Genomic DNA, 21228 nt, shown 5'->3' on the forward strand with positions numbered 1-21228 from the left:
CCACATGGTAGCTGGTGAGAACTAACTCCTGAAAGTTGTTCTTTAACCTGTACATGTACACCATGACACCATGACAGGCCTTGGTGTCACCAAGCAAACAAGTACTCCAAGCAAACAAAAGTGAAGGAAGACAGTAAAAAGAGACCTCAGGGCTCCACATGCATGTACTTGCATGTGCACCTACACCTACAGAAAAAGAAAATCAAGCAAACCAAAAAACCCAACAACATCAGTAAGTAAGTAAACAGATGTACAAAGGAGCCACTTCCTAAAGCTGCTGCTAAAGCCTTTACCAGCATAACTAGCTCAGGGATCTAGTAGCAAGTGTCCCCTATGGCTCCAGAGGAAGGAGTGACATGCCATAAGTAAGCCAGCCATTTCCCTCCTGTCTATTTCATGGCAGAGAGCAGCTGCTTCAGGTTCGGAATGCATCGGATTCAGTCCGAATGTGCTGTTATGCTAGTGTGACATTTATGGCCACTTGGAGGACTTGGGCTGCTGTTGCTCAGGAAGACATCATTGTCTGTGGAGTATGTAGAGAAATTTTGACAAGCCATATTGCATTTGCTACTAATAAAATACTGAATAAGCCAAGAAAATTCAGAATGTTTATTATCCCCAGAAGTTGCACCCCATCCCTTTCCAAGTGACCTCTGGCATTCTCACTGCTCTAGAGTGTCATATAACAAAGTCTTATGCTTTGTAGTTCTTTGGCACGGATTTCTCTTCCTTACCAAATACTTATGCATTCTCCCATATTAATGTGTATCAGTAGTTTGCTGGGTTTGCTGGTGTGTAGTCTTCTAATGAATTGGACACATACATTTGTGTGTTTATTAAACACAATTAGCATAGCTCTATTGGCTAATTTTTCTCAACTTGACATAAGCTAGAGTCATTTGGGAAGAGGGAACTTTAGTGAGAAAATGCCTCAGAGTGGTGTAGGCCTCAAACCAGACCCATGACTCGTAGCAATGGGCATTTGGAAGTAAACATATGTGGACAAAAGGCTATGACATGTGATACACTACAGCTTCTGTGACAAGATTTCATTTGTCTGTTTTATTTTACTGGGGAGAGGAGAGGGATTTTGGTGCGTGATGTGTAAATCATAGACATTCAATAAAAGTAAAAAAACAAACAGAACAAAACTGGTCTATAGGCAACTCTGGGTATTTTCTTGAATTACGAAGACATGGCTCAGAGGTTAAGCGCACTGCCTGCTCTTCCAAAGGTCATGAGTTCAATTCCCAGCAACCACATGGTGGCTCACAACCATCTAAAATGAGATCTGGTGCCCTCTGCTGGCCTGCAAACATACATTCAGATAAAACACTGTATACTTAATAAATAAATAAATCTTAAAAAAAAAAAAAAGAAAGAAAGAATATATCCCACTGTAGCCAGGCACGGTGGTACATGATTCTAATTCCAGAACCCAGGGAGGCAAAGGTAAGCAGATCTCCGTGACTTCCAGGCTGACCTGGTCTACAAAGTGAGTCCAGGATAGCCAAGGCTACACAGAGAAACCCTGTCTAGGGTAAAAAAATAAAATAAAATAAAATAATAATTAAAAAAAAAAAGACTGTGCTATTGTGGGCTGTACTGCCTCTGGGTAGGTGGTCCTGGGGTATATAAGACATCAGGTTGAGGAAACCATAGAGGACAAGCCAGTAAACAGCATTCTTCCACAGCCTGTGCATCAAATCCTGCCTCCAGGTTCCTGCCCTTGAGTTCCTGCTTTGGCTTCCCTCACTTACAGACTGTGGTCTAGGCATGTAACCCAAATCAGCTCTTTCCTCCCCAAGTCGCCTATGATGATGGTGTTCACCACAGCCATGAAAACCAACTACAAAACATCCTATTCCTCCATTTATGTTTTCGTTGGCACCTGTCACTGTTTCTCCAAGGGTTTCTTTGGGAAGTTTGTTAGTTATTCTAATTGGAACTGATGAAAGTCCTTGAAGTTGTCAACACTGCAGGTTATAGAGCTGATTGAAAAGACTCATATAAAAGGCCTACATTTGCTGTATCAGTTTTTTTAAATGCATATTCTAGGTCAATACTGTTAAATGCTTTTATAAGACAAGAGAGAATTATATACAGCTTTTTATGGAATAAATTTGTGTCAAGCATTTGAGCATGAACTGTGAAGTCAAAAACCTTTACTATATGAAGTAAGTTAACTCCACCTCCTTGTGACAACTTTCCTTAGTGATACAATTTGTTTTCAGTATTCTCAAGTACTTCAGGCCCAGCCAGGAAGTACAGTTTTCACTGTGCTTTAGCACACATGGGAAGGAGACCTGCACAAGCCATGATTTGGGAAGAGCAAGTATTTGGTTCCACTTACTTCTTAAAAAGTACCCTGAGCAGTGCTTAGTCATTTACTGCCATAAGTTTTCCTATTTTAAACTACTTGTTCAGTCACGTGCTTGCACAGGCCAGCATTTGTGGATCTGTGACTCAACATGATTGGCTGGAGAAACGATGAACACGTTTAAAAGACTTTACAGCAGAAATCCTGGTATTAAAGAACCTTACACAACAGACTGTGAGGGTATTATTTATCTTGAATTATTGATTAGTTTAGTCATACATTTTAGTCGGTTGGTTATCAAAAGCTGTAAATCACAGATCTGAGAATTATCCATGCATGGCTTTGAATCATTTGGGGGGATGCAGATGTGTATGCAAAGGGATGTTGTTTGTCAGCTCATGCCTGAACTCGGAATAAACTCGTAGAGTGAGATCACTTTTAGCAGCTGCAGGAAGTCAGTTTACAACTAAATTTAATCAGAGCCATTGTTCTTTACGGCTATTCTATTTCATAAAGTATGTTCCTGACAGAACCTTTTTCCCTTCCTGCTCTGTGGATGGAATCCTCGAAAATAAATTACCTTCTGGTGATTGTTCAAAAAATATGGTATCATTTGTCAAAAGTTTGGAATAACATATGGCTCTTTTAATTTTATTTCTTGAAAAATGTTTATTATGAGTGATTACATATTACCATAATATTCCAAGCTGAATTTTTCTTTTGTTTTTTAATTTTTAAAATTTCTTTTTTATATATACTTTTATATCATTAACACATATGTACAATAAACTACCTACAGTATGAAGAACCATGAAACAATAAGGAATTATATAAGTGTTCGATTCATAGTGTTTTGGCTATTTGTATTTGGCAACCTTTAAGAAAACATCTTTCCTATCTTGATGTGTCTAAAATCCTCAGTGAAAAGTATCTATCATACTTCATCTTTATCAACTTAAAACATCTCTCTAGACCCAAAACATCTATCCCCTAAAAAACTAAGCTTAACTGTAAAACTAAACTCTATAACATTGGAGCATCATCTTCAGCCTTCTGTCCCAATATATCTGACAGGCATATTTGTGAGGCACAACTATTGAGGACTTGCTTACACTGTCTTGACAGAGTTTAGCCATCCAAGATTGCCTATTTTTAGGCAGAATTCTCTCTGTGAATGAAACAAGGACATTTTGCCCACTGGCTGGCTTGCCACATTTGAAGCCATCTCCCTAAGGAGGTTCATTGATGCTCGTCATTTTCTTTGAGGTAGGCTGGATGTTGCCAGGAGTTAACCTGTCTTATTGTCAAAGAATCTTTAAAATAATAAAAACATCTTTGAAGTCCATGTTCTGTAGGTCTCTGTGGTTTTTGAAGACCTTATCTAACTATTTTACCTTATCTATCCATAGAATCATATCTATCTGTAAAGCCTAGGATGTATTCTTGTGATAAAAATAGACTAGTAATTGACATGACCATGATTTTATCAACTAACAATTAACTTATATTACTTATTTATCCTAAGTAGCCTGCAATAGCACTTTCAAAGCATTGGAAGTAAACCTTGTATTATAATTGAGTTTTATAGGTACAATACTTCATATTAGAGCAGAAATATATGTGTGTAAAAAATAATCTTAAATTTGAATTCTATACCAGTGTATCAAAATTGAATTATTTTGCATTAACATACAAAATTCTATACCAGTGAATTACAAAAACACCTGGTGAGGGACAATTAAGGCACTAAGTTGAGGAGTAGATTCACAAATCTACTTTTTGTCCTATCATCCCTATGTATATCTATATTCCCTCTTCTTTCTTTTCAACCCCTATATCTAAACCTAAGAAAGAAAAATCAAGGAAAAGAAAGACATCTGAGTCCAACCTTGTTTTCTCTCTAAATAAGACCAATAATAGTTTATAACCAACTGCAATGAAAATAAACATTTATAGCCCAAGAAAGCATCCAAAAACCTATACAAACCCCTTTAAGGGAAATCAGACACCATTCTCTTATGGTGTCTTCCAGCTGACTTGGGATGAATAATACCTTTGTAGGGGCAAAAATAAATTCAGGAAAATGGTTAAACCAACCAGGAATAGCATTTGTTGTCCAGTTTCTAAATGTTGAGAAATTCCAGGCTAAATTAAATTAAGTCCTATGTGGGACAGTCTGAAATGCTGGACCAATTGGGAACAGAAGCTGTTTTGGGAGCTGTCCTGTTCTGATGAAGAACAGCAACTGAAGCACTTGGTGATGGAAAATGAAAGATGCAGGATGTCAGTGTCCAGTATGCTAAGAGGAGTGAATCCTGTCATGTCTGAGCCAGTGTCAGGGTCTGGGACTTTGTTCTGATAGCATATAGTTTCTCACAAACATCGTACAGTCCTAAAAGTGTAAATGTATAAGGCATGTGGGATGCACAGAACAATTAAGTTTGGTTCTCTGTTCTTTGTATGAGCAGAAGAAAGACATATGTAAATCTTCATTCATGCTATATGGAGAATGGTGTCTAGTAATAAATCCCAGGGATTTTGTAACCAACACAAAGCCTTGTCTATGCATAGATTTTCATGTCTCAGCCAGTCTCAGAGCTATTCCCATGTAGTGGGATTAGCAATATAAGTTACCTGCTTGTTCTGAAGTTTGAATTCTTCACATCCCGATTGTAGCCCACTCCCTCGTTGCCTCCCGATCCCCCTCCCTCTCTCATATCCTCTCCGCTCCTCCCCTAGTCCTCAGAAAGGGGAGCCCTCCTCCCCTAACACCTGACCTTAGCCTATGAACTCTTATCTGTACTACCTCTATCCTCTTCCTCTGTGTTTTGGTAAGGCCTCGCTGCCAGGGGGAAGTGATCAACATTGTGGGGCCAGAGTCCATATCAGAAGCAGCCATTATTCCCGATATTGTGGGATCCACAAGGAGAGTCGGCTGCCTATCTGCTGCATCTGATCAGAGGGTTTAGGTCGACATCATGCATGGTTCTTGGTTGGTGCATCAGTCTCTGTGTTGTAGCGTGGCTATCCTGTGTTGTGTGGCTAATATCCACTTATGAGTGAGTATATACCAGGCATGTCTTTCTAGGCTGGGTTACCTCACTCAGGAGGATCTTTTCAAGTTCTATCCATTTGTCTGCAAATTTCCAGATATCCTCTTTAATAGCTGAGTAGTATTCCATTGGGTAAATGTACCACAGTTTCTTTATCCATCCTTCAGTTGAGGGACATCTAGGTTGTTTCCAGATTCTGGCTATTGCAAATAAAGCTTCTATAAACATAGTTGTACAAATGTCCTTGTTGTATAGTGGAACATCTCTCGGGTATATGCCCAGGAGTGGTGTGGCTGGGTCTCGAAGTAGAGTTATTTCCAAAATTGTCCATTTCATTTAGGTTTTCAAATTTTGTGGCATTTGAAATAAGAGCTGATGGTTTCTTTGGATTTCCTTGATGTCTGTCATTATGTCTCCCTTTTCATTTCTCACTTGTTGACTTAAATATTCTCCCTCTGCCTTTTAGTTAGTTTGACTAAAGGTTTGTCTTGGTTTCATTGATTTCTTGAATTGTTTTCCTTGTCTTCAGTTTATTGATTTCAGACCCTGAATTTCATGATTACCAGTCATCTACTCCTCTTGGGTGTATCTGTTTCTTTTTGTGCTAGAGCTTTCTGGTGTGCTGTTAAGTTGCGAGTATGGGATCTCTCCAGTTTCTTTATAAGGGCACTTAGTGCATTGTTTAGCCTTATTACCATCCTTCCTTGGCCCCCCTTTTACTCTCCTTTCAGTACATTCAGGTTTTATCCCTATTTACATCCATATATGTACACACATGTACATATTAGAGGATAGATCTAAATATAAGAGAGAACATGTGGTTCTGTCTTCCTGTTTTAGGTCATTTTGCTCAATATTATACTTTCCATATCCATCCATTTTTTTATTTTTTTAAGCTACTCTTGAAGTTATCATATTGTGACATTAATCTTGATTGTCAACTTCATGGGTTTAGATTCACCATGGAAATAAATATCTAGGCATGCCTGCGAGTAATTCCCTAGATTAGGTTAATTGTAGAAAAATCTCTGTTGAAGTGGTACCATTCCATGTGCTGGATTCCTAAGCTGAATAAAAGAAGGAAGAAAGCTATGGATAAGCATCAGTTTCTCTCTATTTCTTGATTACAATCACAGGGAGCCCAGTTCCCTCAATCTCTGGCCACCATGACTTCCCCTACCATGGTGGACTATACCATCAAACTTTCTTAGGTTGCTTCTGCCAGATATTTTGTCTATATGTGACTAATACATATAGAAAGTGGTGGGGTTCGTCATGACATCTTCGAGCGTGTGCATCATCATACAATGCTTGCATTCATTCTCCTCTTCCACTGCCTTCCTTCAATTGACTTTCTCTCTTCTTCTCTCAGGCTGCCTCCTTTCATCTTTGTTATTATATGCATTCCTCTACTCTCTATTTCTCACCTCCTTCAAAATCCCTTACTACCCTCTCATGATCTTTATGCTATTTCTGGGACCCACAAACATGTAAGTGTACACATAATTTTACATTTATATTCTGCATATGAGATAATACATGGCATTTTTTCTGCATCTGGCTTATTACAATAAAACATTTCCGGTTTCATCTATTTTCATGAAACGTCATCATTTCATTTTCTTTATGGCTGATCAGAATTCCATTGTGTAAATTCAGCATATGTTCTGCATCTTTTCATCTGCTGATGGGCATATGAGCTGGTTCTGTTACCAGTCTGTTTCAAGTACAACATGGACATGCAGATCTATCTCTGAGACTTTTCCTAGAGTCCCTTGGGTATATACCTAAGAGCTTATAGCTGGATCATATGGTAGTTCTATTTTCAGTTCTAATGTAACTTCCATATTGCTTTCCATGTTGTTGTGCAAGTAAGAAATTGAATAGGTAGATCTTAAGAAATACAAATGGACAATAAATATGTAAAAAGTTGTTCAACATCCTAGCCACGAATAAAGCACAAATTCAAACTGCTTTGAAGTCCCATCTCACCCCAGTCAATGGCTGTGATCAAGAAAGCAAGTGACAACAATGCTGGAAATATATGGAAGGAGAAACTTCTTCAGTGCTGGAGACAATTCTTTAGGCTTTAATGGCAGTAAAAGGGAATGAAGTGGCCACCTACCATTCATATGAGTAATAAAAATAATTCTCCTGCCCTTTGGCAAATGAGCCTTCTACGGTTTTAAAAAGAATTTTTGGATAGGGCAAATTGGCCTTGATGAATGGGCACAGAACGACAGAGCTTCGGTTGGGAAGAGTTGAGGAAATGAGGCTATCTGATCAAGACACACTGTAGATGATTCTCAAAGAACTAGTTTAAAAGTCTACTAGAGGTGTGATGCTGCCCTAACTTTGTAAACATGTATTATTAGTCAGAAAAGCAGCTGTATTGTTATTTTGCTTTGTTAAAAAAAAACCAAACTTTTGATTTAAATTATTTTCTTTTAATGAAATAATACTAAGACAGACTTATATAGTATGAATTACTCAGCATAAATCTTATCAGAATTAAGAAAATAAAAATATTTCTGCTATTTCTTAATAATTATCTTTTTCTGCATGCGAGTGTTTACTTGCAAATGTGTTTGTGCATCATATATGTGCCTGGTATTGTCAGAGGTCAGAAGAGAGTATCAGATCTCTTGGAGTTACAGATGGTTGTAAACTGCTGCTATGTAGGTGCTGGGAACAGAACCCAGGTCCTCTGCAAGAAAAGCAAGTGCTGTTAACCACTCACCCATCTCTTCAGCACCTATTTTCTATTTTCGTATGTAAAAATAATTTATGCATATAAACCAGAGGTTTGGTTTAATAATACAATGACAAATCTTTTTTTTATAAGAAAACTTAAGATGAGACTTCCACAGAATTTTACATTTTTATTTAAAAAAAAACAAGCTAACAATCAGCCTTATGAACAGAAAGAATAGAGAAGAAGCTCCCTGACTTCTGGCACCGTGACTAGAGCAGCCGCTGAGCTTGGCAGCTCCAGTGCAGTTTGCCATGTGCGATCATCATTCTTTGGCTTCATGTGAAATCCACTTATTTATCACTGTGGCCTCCAGTGTGTATTCAATTTCTTCCTGCTCGGCTGTGCATTAGTTGGTTATTAGTGACTGGAGAGCAGTTCTCTCCGTTAGGAACAAGAATAACAACTACAGTTTCTGTCATCTTAGCATTTTATCAGTCAGCAAAGAGAACATTCTCCCATAATACTGTGGCCTGATGATTCCTGTTAACAGTAATCAGGCTTTCAGTGAGATTTCTTCCTGTGGCATTACACTCTAAAGCTTTGTTTGCAGGACAGGGGGTGGCTGTCCATTGTACTAATGTCCTGATGCTTTTCTTAGGAAAAAGTCAAGTTAACACACCTAGTAGCAAAGGTAGCCAAGCCAAGTCACATGACCAAAGACTTAACTAGACTGTTCTCTGAGCTGGGAGCTCTCTGAATGGCTCTCTTTATTTAGTTAGCATCTTCTCTTAGAGTCCCCTTACATAGACGGCCTAGTTAGTTTTTAGGATCTACTTGACATAGCCTAAACTCACAAGGGGAAGACGGATCCTCCATGAAGAATTATCTGTATGCTTATGTCTTCTTGCTGGTGACCATCTTCCAACCTGAGTCTGGCCTTAGGGACCCGACTCAACCAGTCATCTCATCAAGGAAAATTCTGTTACCCAGAGATTCCCAGCATCTTGCAGGCTCTATTGTCAGAAAATTGAAACCAAAAAAAAACCCTCGAAATAAGCATTGCTTATTTTATCACATTATTGTAGTTTGGTGAGAGTTTCACAAATGTTTTTGTCATGCAGCTAGGTCTTACACGTTTACAGCTGAAATGACTGTACAGTTAGGCCCTGACTCTTCTTTCTCATCCTCAACCTCCAGCAGGCTTGCCCAAGTTGTTCTCAGTGTTAGAGAGTTAGTCCAGGCATAAAGAGAAGCCCCTGCCTCCATGGGAGCCCTCAGGCACTCCATGCCTCCCATGCCACCACTGCTGCTGCATCCTGTTGTCACAACTACAAGGGAAATATGAATTTGAGTCGTTCAGAAATCAGCTCACATAGATCCTTTGAAGATAAAGAAAAAAAAAGTGTGTTCTAGACTGTGTATATATTAGCCCAACATAGATGTCCTCTGAGAGACTGGACCCAGCAGGGGATTGGGACAGATTCTCAGACTCTCTGCAGGACTCTGGGCCTAGTGTAGCTGAGAGTGGTATGGAAGAATCGGGGGATGGATGGACCCAGAGGGTTCAGGATCACCACAAGGAGACCCTCAAGGCTGATGGATCTGGACCCAGGGGGCCCTGCAGAAACTGTTCCACCAACCAAGGACAGTACATGCAGAAAACTCAAACCCCATAGCCAAAGGACAGCTCATTTTCCAAAGTTGTAGGGGGAGTGGGGACTGCCTCTTACATGGACTCTTGTGCCCTCAATTTGATTACTTTCCCTTGGTGGGGAGGCCCAGTGGGCATATAGAGGAAGAGGAATCAGGCTATCAGGATGAGACCTGATAGGCTTTGGTCATATCGTGGAGGAGGAGGCCCCATACTGTCAGGGGCTAGGGGAGGAAAATAGGGCCAAGGGGGGGGGGAGGGTAGAAACTGGAAGATACAAGTGAGGGGATAAATTATAATAAATTAAAAATTTTTTAAGTGTGAAGTCACGTTATAATAGGGTATGTTAGGGAGGGAGAAACAATGGATAGCTTTGCCAGTAATCTATATCCAGATGGAAATATGGGAACTTACTAGAATGGGAGGGTAGTACCGGTGGGTTGATTTTGAAAGACCTTTAAAGGTAATACTAATGATTCACTGTGAGTCTGAGTGGAAAAACACCAAAGGATTTGGGACTGTAGAATGGCATCAGCTGTCTTAGTAGGGTTGTACGGTCGAACATATTAAAAGAGCTAAAGGGTAACAGATTTTGAAAAGGAGCCCATAGAACTGGTGGAATAATCAATTATGAAAAGAAAGAAAAACAAGGATGACCATAAAGATTCTGAACTGAACAACTAGAAAAAATGAATTTTCATTAGGTGACATTAGTGAGGCCAAAAAGGGAGAGTTTGGATTGGAGCAAAACTCTGCTACAAGATGGTATAACCATGAGTGGGTTGCTGGATGCTTCGTTATGAGCTCAAGATTGAGCCTTGAATACTTAGCATATAAGGCAACAGAACTTAGTTCTACAACCAGTAAGTCCAGAAAGAAGGAAAAACAGCCAGTGACTGAGCTGGGGTGGTGGGCACATGTTCACATTCTGAGAGAATTACAAGACAGCAAAGAGACAGTGGGAATAAATCATGAACCCAGAACTAGGGGTCTTTAAATGAATAAAAGAGAACCAAGGAATCGGTAGTAGCCAGTTATACTATCTGCTTTCAATGGATAAAGTAACATGGGCCATTAGATTGACCAACATAAAGCTCTTTGGAGATGGAAAATACACTGTGTATATAGGGTTTTTATATATTGAGATACTTAAATTCCATGACATTCTATCATAACTGTTTTTTTTTAATGTTTGAAATTTATTGTATGAGTGCTCTATCTGCATATACGGCTGCTTGCCAGAAGAGGGCATCAGATGCCATTATAGATGGTTGTGAGCCATGGTGTGGTTGCTGGTTATTGAACTCAGTACTTCTAGAAGAGCAGCCATACTCTTAATTACTGAGCAGTCTCTCCAGGCCTTTGTCATATCACTTATATTTTTTATTTTCCTGTGTGAATTTGGGTCTCTTTGAGATGCTGTTTGAACAAGGTTACTCACTGTTTGTCTTTAATCTTTACTTGAGTGTCTTCCAAATAGCCTTTTAAATATCATCAGTAATAGTTAACCATACAGTGATCGTGGGGTTTCATGGGTCTGTGCCTAAACCCTTGTCATCTGACTACATTCCTTGGGACCCCTCTACTATGGCTCTTAATGCAGTGTGCTCTAGAGCTCTGCCCACCGTCGGCATCTCTCTGTTAGGGCTGGAGGCAGTGGTGTAACACAAAGCTGGCAGCGACAGAAGCTTCTCACAGCCTGCAGTGATAATGCTGTGCTTTTGCCTTGTAGGATATGCTAAGGTTTGGACGCTTTCCTTCAGGAAAGCAGTGGAGGGAAAAGGCAGACGTGAAATTAAAAATTCTGCTAGCAGACACTGCAGCTGGGCAGATTGCTGCGCTTTGTTCCAGAAAAGTTGGGAGGAGCAAAAAACCTATTAGTGACCCTAATGGCATTTATCACTGGCTGTAGTTATTGAATTCTGTGCATTATGTCTCAGCTGAATCACAGAGGGATGCATAAAGCAAATAAATTACACAAAGTAATTCACTGTCCGTGAGCCAGTCTTTTATATTTGCTAAGGTGAGGATTTGGCATTAACCTGTATGTATGCTTCCGGCTCTTTCGCGTTCATAAATAAGAGATGGAACCTTATTTGCTGTGTTGGGCTCCTCTCAACTTTTCTGATCACATGGTGCTTTCTTGCGCCATACCACCCTTCTCTATTCCCAACGCCACTTCCTGCCAAGAAATAACCCTGTAGTTTGCTTTCCATTCCATCAGCGGCTATCATTCTCTCCTCACGCTTTCCAGTTTCATTTGGAAACTAAGTGCTTCAGGCAGAGTAAAAAGGGGAAAATGACCTAATATTGAAGAGAAATGATTTACCAGCAGAGCTTTCATTGTGTGAAGTGTGCAGAGCTCCTCTCTGGGAGTGGCCTTGAAGCTTCTCCCCTCCTTGGAGATTTGTATGTGCACATAAGTGGGTGACTGAGAAATCAGAGCTTTAGCCCATTCCTGAGTGCTATAGCACATGTCACAAGCCAGGTAGCTTCTAAACAATAGGCTTTGATTTCTCATAAGTTCCCAGAAGGGGAAGTTCAGGCCAAGACTCCAGCGGATTCCTTATGTGTTGAGGGATCTTTTCTAGTATATAGTCTGCCTTCTTGGTGTGTCTTTTACAGTGAAAGGAACAGTCAGTCTCCCTGGGCCTCTCTTGTAAGGGCCATAAACTCATTCATGGGGCTGTGCCCTGTTTACCTAATCACCTCCGTACACGCACCCCACCTTTGAATATCAGCACACCCACCAATGATTACGTTTTGACGTAGGAATTTTGAAGGAACATCAGCATTTAGACTATAACCACTATGGTCTCAGCAGTTGATATGTCTACCCTCCCTGTGTTCTTCATCTTGTTTTCTTTCTTTCTTTCTATTTCTTAAGATTTATTGATTATTTATACAGTGGTCTACATGTACACCTCAGGCCAGAAGAGGGCATCAGGTTACATCATAGATGGCTGTGAGCCACCAGGTGGTTGCTGGGAATTGAACTCAGAACCTCTGGAAGAGCAGTCAGTGCTCTTAACCTCTGAGCCATCTCTCCAGCCCCTTCATCTTGTTTTCTAATCACCGCTCTCTCTTCATATTTCTGTAATCTTTATTGGGAACATATAGGTCATGTATGTGTGTTTTTAAATACCGTACTCTCTTGTCGGAACCTCACTTGTTTAGCATTTTGTGCAGTGTCAGTTCTCACAAATCCCTCACTTTTTCACTTACAGGCTTCTCCCAAGCATGGCCTTTGTCAGATGTGTTCACCATTAAACTTTGCTCCTTTCATGACTGTAATAACCGTTGTGTCCTTATTCTGGCATATACAACATATAATTCGTAAATATCTGATAAGTGGAATTAAGTGTCTTCTCTGGAAAAGGTGTTTTATGTCTGATTTCCCCTCACATTTAAATCTGTATTTAAGATTTTCTGCAGAAATTGAGCACTGACCTGTTGTATAACCTTAGGCTCTAACTATCTAAGGCTCCTTAGTCCAGTGTTAGTAAGATGGTCTAAGCTGTAAGATCTGTTATTGCGAGTATTGTCAGCTGGTTAAAGTTAAAACTGTGTATTCCTTTTGTGGAAAATGTAAAGAAGATTATTTGAAAGGCAGTTTCACAGCCAGTAGGATGCTCGGTACATAATCTATCTAATGTAAGTAGCCAGTGCTGCCTTATTGGTATGTTTTTATTGAATCATTTTACTTTGTATATAAATAAGTGTGCCTCTTAAATAATTAGCAGCCTCCTCTATTTACCTCTTACTCTAATTTTTGACAAAATGCACCCACATCTGAAAAAATGAGACTCGCTGCTACAAACAGTCTCTAGTAGGAATGTTGAAATGATAAGATAACTGCAGTCTGTGTGCTTAGGTAGTACAACCAATGAACCAATGGAAACACAGTTTGTGCCTTCAAAAAAGCTGGCTAGGTTGTGTATAATATATAAGAACTTGCCTAAATGCATTCTTATTATCTTATATGTAACATGTAATCAATGTGTACCCTATCTTTGCTGTCCACTTCTGTGGTTTACGCTGCAGATTTCCTTCCGGTGTCTGCTTCATGCCTTTCCTTCCTCGTTCACTGTTTCTGCAGCCATGATACATTTTAAGTAGAATTGATACTAAATTTAAAAATTGCTTTTCTTGCAGAACTCTTTGCCTAATGTTTTCTGTTGAATTATCTTTTCTTTCTTCTGTGCCATCATTCTTGCTCCAGCCAGGAGACTCAGCAGCAGAAAGCCTGATTATCCTGAGTAAATGTGATCTTATCCCCAGATACCACCTACCACTGACGTCCTGGCAGAGCTGTAAGCAAGCACTGCCTTTTCCTTCATGCCTGGAAAATCCGTTCTCATGTGCCATGAAGGGCAGTAACAGCACATTACATGACCCATTTAATAGTCACCTGCCAGCCCCGGGAAAGCAGAAACCACTTCTGACAGAACAGCATGCTTGGTGTAATAGTGTCTTGTCAGATACCATGCTGAATATTAAAATATTTAATTAAGTACATGATTAGGAGATCAATATTAAATATAATTTCAATGAATAATTGATCTTTTTTGTAACATTTTGGGTGCTGCCTTGTATTTTGAATTATAATGTAAACCCATCATGAAGCGCTTCTAAAATGTATGCTTTTAACTGGGTGTAGGATGTAATGGCATCAGTGAGGAGTCTGAGGTGGGAAACAAAGTTCAAAGTCAGTTCTGGCCAGCATAGACATTCTGTTTTTAAACAAGTATGGAGGGAAGCATCTTCTTTTCAAAGCTTATGTTGTGTCCACAGTATATAATATTTAAAAATTACTTCTATGTTCACTATTAAATATACTTTATGAATAATATATAACCAAGACAGTTAATAGGCTTGTCTCTGTTGGTAAAATGCTCACTGTGCAAGCATGAGGACCTTCATTTTGTCCCCATCGTCCATGAAAAATGCCAGGCCTGTCAATATGTATTCATTTTGAGGAAGGTTTGAGATAGACAAATCCCTGTAGCCTCACCTCATTCTGAGCTTCAGGTTCAAGAAGAGAACCTGTCTTTTAAAAGTTACATATGCAGTGATAAAGGACAGCTGACATCCATTCCTGGTCTTCATGTGCACATTACTGGTGCGGGACACACATATACACTTACGTACATACATACATACATACATACATACATACATACATACATACATATATATACATACTCTCTCACACAGGTTCACACAAATAGATGTGTACACAAACATGCCATATATATAAAACTAAACATGGTAAAATTGAAATTCCTGACTTACATTAATGGTGTGACTGACTTTGACTAACACCTATTTTATTAGATATATAAATGGACAAGTTAACATTTCAACTAATGTGTCCTCTTGGTAGTCGTAGACCGACCCAGGGAGTACTATTACAGGTGACTACTGTGAAGAAAGGAAGGAAACATATGTGCTGAATTATGGTTTCCATCCCATCCAGGCTACTCAGTCTTCTTTTACGGAGGAGCACAAGGGTTGGCAAACTAGCTAACAGGCCAGCTGTCTCTAATAGTTTTTCTGGAACACCGCCATGCTCGTTGTTTCCCTGTTTTCTAGCTGCTTTCATGCTACTTCAGGAAGAGGTAAGTAGTTGTGACAGAAACCACATAACTCTCAGAACCTAAAAACTCTCTCATTCTGAGAAAAATAATTTCTGGTCCAGAGTTCTATTCCATTAAAAAGGAACTTGTGCTCCTAGCTGTGAGGCGGGGTGGATGCTTGGCAGTCCTAGGACAGGGAGCTGAGAACCCTGCTTCCGGAATGCTGTGTTGGCTGAAAGAGGGAAGAGACACGCCATGCTAAGAGTGTTCTCCTACCCAGCTCTTCTGACCGTGCAGCTCCCCACCTGGAGGAGAGACCCTGTTCCAATATCCTGTGTGAGGAAGGGAAGTCCTGCCACACCTGCCCGGGAGGAAACCACTGAAGAACATTAGAACACAGATTACAGGTCATTAAGCCCCCAAGGTACTACGTCAGGGACATCAACACTGCTGTTGCCATCTATACCTGCCTCTAGCACTGAACATCTATGTGGGCTCAATTCTCAGTCTAGCCTTCAAGTTCTTGGAGGAGCTACTTCCTTCTCTCTGCAACGTGCCCTTACCTCCTCTGCTTATGTTCCTTTGACCATACAGCAGCCAGCAAAATAAGCTAAGGCTCCCTGATGTCCCCTACTCTGCCAGGAAGCGGATGCAGAGGGTGGACCATTTCCCTTGTCAATAAACTGACCATCCTGATCTTCCATGTGGAAAAAGTGGATACTAAAGGCCAAAAATAAATAAAATATTCCCACATTTTAACAGTCAGGCTGTGAGCACGTAGAGCCTGACCTGAGACCCGAACCTTGCCCCTAGTACCCTGTTGCATCTTACACAAGTGACCTGTGTGAGGTGGAATAGTCCACCCTGCAAAGACACTGCTAAGCAGCAGGGCCACATAGACACCCAGATAAGACATCTCAGCAGAAAGGAGTCTGGATCTGATTTTTCTTACTGTCTTCTATCCCCCCCCCCCTTTCTTTCTTTTTCTTATGCATCTGCCCCTCTCCCCCACTGTTTTCTTCCCCTCATCTTCACTTAATTGTATCATTGGCAGCATCCATGTTCTTGCTGCCTGGAAGAACACTGAGGTTGGTTAGTCACTCCCAGTTCAAAGATTTATTCTCTAGCAGAAAATAAAAGACACATAGAGAATTGTTACCTATAAAGACACTAAGTAATACACTTCATGCTATTTGAGCATTTTCCTTGGAGGCAGAAATCAGGGAGGTCTTGGTGGAGAGATAGCTCCCTGTATAGTTATCAGGAAAGGAATTTTGAAATATAGTGTTTCCCAAAGTGGCTGTACTAGTTTGCAGTCCCACCAGCAATGAAGGAGTGTTCCTCTCTCTCCACATCCTCGCCAGCATGTGGTGTCATTTGAATTTTTGATCTTAGCCATTCTGAAGAGTGTAAGATGGAATCTCAGAGTTGTTTTGATTTGCATTTCCCTGATGGCTAAGGAAGTTGAGCATTTCTTTAAGTGTTTCCCAGCCATTTGGAAATCTATCTGGTGCTATCTCAGAAAACTGGGAATAGGGCTTCCTCAAGACCCAGCTATTCCACTCCTTGGAATATACCCAGAAGATGCTCCAGCACACAACAAGAAAATTTGCTCAACCATGTTCATAGCAGCCTTATTCATAATAGCCAGATCATAGAAACAACCTAAGTGTCCATCAGTAGAAGAATGGATAAAGAAACTGTGGTACATATACACTGTGGAATACTACTCAGCTATTAAAAACAAGGAATTCCCAAAATTTGTGTACAAATGGATTGAGCTAGAAATGATCATAATGAGTGAGTTAACCCAGAAGCAGAAAGAATCAAATGGTATATACTCACTTATATCTGCATACTAGCCCAAGGGGCATGTCCCACGAAAGCCTTCACTTACCAGGAAACTGGGACAGAGGGGAGGACATCCTATTGGGACTCTAGATGAGAGAAGCATGGGAGAATAGCAAAGTAGAAGGATCCAGAGGATCCTAGAAACCTACAAGTAGAACATTATGATAGGCAGAGTTGGGCCCAGGGGTCCCGCTCAAACTATGGCACCAGCCAAGGACAATACAGACCGTAAACTTCAAACCCCTCTCTAGATCTAGCCAATGGACAGGACATTCTCCACAGTTGAGTGGAGAGTGGGGTATGACTTTCACACATACTCTGGTGCCTCATATTTGACCATATCCCCTGGAGGGGGAGACCTAGTGGCACTTAGAGGAAGGATAGCAGGCTACCAAGAAGAGACTTGATACCCTATGAGCCTATACAGGAGGAGGAAGTCCCCCTCAATCACAGTCATAGGGGAGAGGAGTAAGGGGAAAATGGGAGGGAAGGAGGAATGGGAGGATATAAGGGATGGGATAACCGTTGAGATGTAACAAGAATAAATTAATAAAAAAAAGAAAAAAATTTAAAAAAAGAAAGATATTGTTTTCCCATGTCATGTTAAGTTATGCTTCTTACATATATCTGCCTCCCTGGTGATTACACGTGCTGGGCCATTAGCCCATTAATTATTCTCAGTCTTTTTTGGGCTCCTCTTTGTCACTGATATGTGTTGTGTGATCAGTTAAAATGTAAGTATCAAAGGAGTCCTCTTAGTTCGATTGGGCCACTTTTGTTAAACTTTGGACTTCTTTTAATACTAGTAAGTCATCTGCTGTAGACTGAAAATAATAGCAAGTATGTTATTTGGATCCATGTCCAGGGTAGGCAGTAGGGGTCAGGCTGCACAAGTCTTGGTCCCTGGAGTCATCAGCTATGTGTAGGCCATCAAAAATAATCTTCCTTTGTCAACTGTCATTTATATCATAATGTAAGTCCTCTACATCTGTGAAGTGTCATCCCTATGAGTGCCTTCAGAGTGCCCAGGTGCCATGGTAACAGGCACTGAAGAATATATGCAATGGGCTTTTAATTGCAGCATAAGAAATACAATTCATAAAGTTCCATATACTGTATTTTATGCTGGAAACTTATAATAATCTTATTCTTTTTAAGCATGAATGCCAGGTTATTTTTGGCATGAGACTTTTTAGAAGTAATCATATTGGTTTAGTAGGAATGGGTTGTGTATGTTACATGAAGGAAATTATAGTAAAAGCTAGCTAACGTTGGTTATCATTTATCTGTTTAATTTTGCTTCCCTGTTAATATTTTATATAAAATATAAATAAGTTTAAGTTATTGTTTTCTTACATTATTCTTTGTGAAAGATAAAAGGAAATCTAATTAATTGTCTTTTGAAGATGATCTATCCTATGAGACAGATGCTCAGCTGCCTCATGTATTAGCTCTTATTTTTCATTTTTATTTATTATCAAAATCAATATGCTATTTGGAAACTGCCAAATTGTTTCTAGATATCCAAGGGACTACAATTTGGAGAGTCACACAGAGTGAGTCTCATTAGGAAGTTTTCTTGAACCAGATGGTAAGGATGGAAGCCCTTAGTGGAAGCGGCTTTCCTCACAGTGAAGCATGCTGGACAGTGGTCAGACATTCACTTGGTTTGATTTCAGCTTTGCAGAGATAATGGGGAAACTGGAGAAATGATTCCTTTACCCCTTCCAGAACTAATACACTGTGGTCCAAAAAATATTACATATGGCAAAACAGTGTCCATTGGAGGGTATTTAAAGAAACTTTGAAAGTGTGTGAACTTATTTAACCAGGAAAGAAGTAAAGAAAACAGTGAAATAATAGGTGCAAGGAAGTTTTGAGAAAGAGAGATTATTGGAAACATTTGAAACAAGACAAAGCCACTTAAAATCCAAGTTGGCTTCCTTTAGAATCCCGCCTCATCCTGAAGCAACCTAAAGTCTGCTGTTCTCAGTCATGCAGTGAATAGTTCATGAATGAATAATAAGCAGAGATTATTGATTCTCATGCATGCACCCACATTATGTATATGGTGCAAGTTATTGTTCTTTATTTGTTTACTGATACTGAGAGTTGAAAGCAGGCTCTCCAGCGTGCTGGGCAAGTGCCTTACCATTGAGCCAGAGCTGTAGCTGTTGGATTTGTGACAGCATCTCCTTCTATATCCCACTGTGCTCCAGTCTTCCTGCCTCAGGCTCCCAGTACTGAGATCCAGGCATGTCCCACCATGTCCACTGTGTGGACCACATCTTTGTCATACACTTTCCTCTTAACCATGTCGTCAGAGGAAGTTGCATGACAAGGGAAAAGTGGCCCAAACCACCCCAGTCATAATGGGCTTGACCTAAGAAACAATGTTTCTAGTTTAATTAAGAGCTACAAAATAATATGAGACAAAGTTGGCTTATTTTCTGAATCCATCTCTACTAATTTTATCTTGAATGCACACATGAGGTGTTCTGAATCATATTCCTTATTATAGAAAATTGCCCCTGTTTTAAACCTCTGCCCATGTGCTAAGAGCCAGGCCAGTTGTCTACTGCTGGTACTTATGTACACATGGGCAAAGAAAAGAAAATATGGTTTTATTTTTCTGCCCATTAAGTGAAAAATGGCAGCTGTATCCCTTGCCTCTGGAGATGGTCACCTTGGAAATCATATGGACCTGCCCAGAGCCAGAAGAAGACCACAAAGGTCTTTCATATTGTGACTTAGACTGATCTCCCTCACATGCAGTATCTATAGTGGTAAGCCAGTGCTACATACCTGCTATTTTTTCCTTTTAACCTGATGACTAAGCAAGTGTGAACTGATGTAATTCTCCTGTCATGTGAGTAGTAGAGTGTAGTGAAAATTATGTGACTGGGTTGGCTTTTTTTTTTTAAGAGAAATATTATAGGAATTTGTTTTCATTTTAATCCTAGGTATGGGGATATGAGGCTACTTCACAGCAGGTAACTACGATTTGCCTCGTGCTCTAGCAAAGGCATGGCTTTGCCAGCTGCAGATAGTTTCTGCCAGTGTGTGATGTTTGAAATTATGAGAAATTTTCAGAGGATATGTCAAATGCTAGAAACCGAGAGGTGGGGTTACTGTTGCTGTTGTTGGCTGCTTGGTAGTTGGATGTTGTTGGCTGCTGGTTGTGGTTCATCAGGTAGTCCTGGTCAAGGAAATGAGAAGAAATCAGATATCCTGACGTCGAAGATTAAACTTGCCCCAAGGAACTCATGCCCCTCTCTAATCAGCAGGAAGTAGTCTAATGATAACTTTGCACTTTTTCTCCTTTATCCTTTTTCCTCTCCCGTCTAATGTTAGGGAGCTGAAAGGGTGAAAGAGAGAAAGGAACACATAGAGTACCAAATGCCAGCTGCAGTAGAGTGTTTTTGTAGGAACCGAAAATACAGATTTCCTTTACTATGCATTCCTCAGCTATGGAAGACTCCGGTGTTATTCTCTGCTAGAGCACTGAGCATTCCAGGATCATTTACCCCCCACTGCCACATTGGGAGTGTTAAGTGGGACAGAGGAGTTCTACCAAGTCTTGTAGGTGCTTTGTGCAAAATAAGTGATGATTTATGAAGATAGTTAAATGGGATTTTAAAAAAATGAGTGGAAAGAAATAATAGGAAAGTGAATTAGAGTAATTTTCAATATCACAAGAAATTCCACATTTGAGAGCCTCTTCCTGTATAAAATGTAGAGTTCATCAAAAAGCGCTTTGATTGGCTGATTGGCTGCTTCGGGGGAAGGCACAAATGTCATGGCAGTTCTCCTCCTCTACCCCATGGCCTGGAAATGGAAACCAGACCCTCAAGCGTGACGACATTTTTATCTGCTGATCCATCTACGGAGCCAAGCAAGCCAGACTTCATATGATTGTTTTAAGCTTTCCTAGAAGACTCATTTCTAGAAATATGTTATTAAGTATTTGGACAGTGTGTTTGAGCTAACATTCAAATCTGTTGAAAGTTCCAAGCTTGTAGAAGATTAAAGTGATGTTGAGATCCAAATATAGCAAGATGTTAATAGGGAAAGAGAGA

General features: G+C 40.0%; 1 protein-coding gene across 2 annotated transcripts in view; it reads left to right on the plus strand.

Moving 5' to 3' along the window:
* Tpk1 (thiamin pyrophosphokinase 1) overlaps positions 1–21228 on the plus strand; it is a 316448-nt gene that overhangs the window by 107877 nt on the left and 187343 nt on the right. The window lies entirely within an intron of this gene.

The sequence above is a fragment of the Acomys russatus genome, chromosome 10, assembly GCF_903995435.1.
Source record: "Acomys russatus chromosome 10, mAcoRus1.1, whole genome shotgun sequence".
Lineage (NCBI taxonomy): Eukaryota > Metazoa > Chordata > Mammalia > Rodentia > Muridae > Acomys > Acomys russatus.